The following is a 2,703-nucleotide window of genomic DNA, read 5'->3' as shown; positions in this document are numbered from 1 at the left end:
TCCATTGTATCCCCAGCTGTGGCTGATTGGCCTCCCACCTGATGGTGTCTCCATTGTATCCCCAGCTGTGGCTGATTGGCCTCCCACCTGATGGTGTCCCCATATTATCTCCAGCTGTGGCTGATTTACTTCCCAGCTGATAGTGTCCCCATATTATCTCCAGCTGTGGCTGATTGACCTCCCACCTGATGGTGTCCCCATATTATCTCCAGCTGTGGCTGATTTACTTCCCAGCTGATAGTGTCCCCATATTATCTCCAGCTGTGGCTGATTGACCTCCCACCTGATGGTGTCTCCATAGTATCACTAGCTGTGGCTGATTGACCTCCCACCTGATGGTGTCCCCATAGAATCTCCAGCTGGCTGATTGACCTCCCACCTGATGGTGTCCCCATAGAATCTCCAGCTGGCTGATTGACTTCCCACCTGATGGTGTCCCCATAGAATCTCCAGCTGGCTGATTGACCTCCCATCTGATGGTGTCTCCATAGTATCTTCAGCTGTGGCTGATTGGTCTCCCACCTGATAGTGTCTCCATAGTATCTCCAGCTGTGGCTGATTGACCTCCCAGCTGATGGTGTCCCCATATTATCTCCAGCTGTGACTGATTGACCTCTTCCCTGTTGGTGTCTCCATAGTTCCAGGGCCAAATCAGTGTGAAATATATCAGCTTTTTACCCGCCTAAAAGATGGTCACAAGGAGGGGTTCAGCGACTTAATGGGGTGTAATAGGAAGTGAAATTAAACAGTTGGATACAGCCGTACAATATCGAGAGCCCCAGGCTGGGCGGGGAGAAAGTAGAAGTCCCTGAAATACTGGATGTATACTCCGCCCACCTGATTTTGATTGACACATACATTTTCTTTCAGTTTTTGCTCAGAACTGCAAGAAGATTGGCAATAAAGATTATTAAAAAATAAAATCTTTTCTGGCCGTCCACTGTGGGAATGTGAGGCAGGAGAGGCCACAGAAAGTCTCCGGAAATCAGTGTGCAGTACAATACACACCAATGGTCCATGGGACATGTAGTCCTGATGCAGTAATTGTGTGTGTGCACCCCAACCAGAAGTTCAGAGACACAACACAGAGATCATCTATAGGAGGTAAAAGAAACATTCAGAAGTGGTGTGTTCTGTAAAATATGAAGTCCATTCACTCCTAAGTCATACTGGGGGGATAACTGGTTATTCTCTAAACTAGTATGTGAAACCTTAGATTGTAAGCTCTTTGGGGCGGGGACTGAGGTGAATGTTTTTTCCCTATATATATTATGTAAATTACAAATGCTGTGTGTGTGAATGCGCTGCTCCCATCTAAATACGCTTATATCCTATCCATAAAGTGCAAACTTATTTCATATACAACATGGATCCATATAGAATCATTACATTAAAAAATAAATTATATCAAAAATTATATCAAAAAAATCCAAAAATTCAACAGTTCAATGATGTGTGTCACATTTGTGGCAAAGTCTCCCAGTATGTATTCAAATCTTCTATCAATTGCCGTGATTGGCGTGCTCTTGTGCTAATTCAATGTACTAGTGACTTAGTGCTCCACCACCACCTGTGAGATTGGCCACTCACCAGATGTTTCTTTAAAACTACACCTTTGGTTCATTCATAGGGATAACCACTAATCTCAAAGGGAACTTCTTCAACAGTTATGATTGGACCTTAGTGTTCCTCATAAAACATGAATAAAACGATCATCGCGCAATACCGTTTAAACTGTTTATTGTAAAAAACAAATAAAAACTGTGCACTCACATTTATATGTGCCCTTGAGCCGGCACCAAGCTATTCCAACAGTTAGGGACGGGTAGGTATAGCAGTCTACTGTATGCTGTGCGACCTCCGTTCCTCCCCTCGTACCCGTTCGCGTCCTCACCAACCACGTTCGTACTTGATCACGTGGGTGTATATCTCCCAGCAGCCTCTACGCGTTTCGCAATTTGCTTCCTGATGACGCAAATTGCGAAACGCCTACCCGTCCCTAACTGTTGGAATAGCTTGGTGCCGGCTCAAGGGCACATATAAATGTGAGTGCACAGTTTTTATTTGTTTTTTACAATAAACAGTTTAAACGGTATTGCGCGACGATCGTTTTATTCATGTTTTATGAGGAACACTAAGGTCCAATCATAACTGTTGAAGAAGTTCCCTTTGAGTGGAGTGGTTATCCCTATGAATGAACCAAAGGTGTAGTTTTAAAGAAACATCTGGTGAGTGGCCAATCTCACAGGTGGTGGTGGAGCACTAAGTCACTAGTACATTGAATTAGCACAAGAGCACGCCAATCACGGCAATTGATAGAAGATTTGAATACATACTGGGAGACTTTGCCACAAATGTGACACACATCATTGAACTGTTGAATTTTTGGATTTTTTTGATATAATTTTTGATATAATTTATTTTTTAATGTAATGATTCTATATGGATCCATGTTGTATATGAAATAAGTTTGCACTTTATGGATAGGATATAAGCGTATTTAGATGGGAGCAGCGCATTCACACACACAGCATTTGTAATCTATTTCTATGAGAAGTTTTTTGGATGCAGCAGCTAAGGCAATCACTATTAAAGTAATCGGTAGATATTGGTTTTGCGCCGGTGACACACACATACTATATTATGTAAATTGCTGTGTGAATTGTCAGCGCTATATAAATACCAATAATAATAATAAAAACA

Source organism: Aquarana catesbeiana, linkage group LG04 (assembly GCF_042186555.1).
Source record: "Aquarana catesbeiana isolate 2022-GZ linkage group LG04, ASM4218655v1, whole genome shotgun sequence".
In the NCBI taxonomy this organism is placed as follows: domain Eukaryota; kingdom Metazoa; phylum Chordata; class Amphibia; order Anura; family Ranidae; genus Aquarana; species Aquarana catesbeiana.
This window is presented reverse-complemented; position numbering follows the sequence as displayed.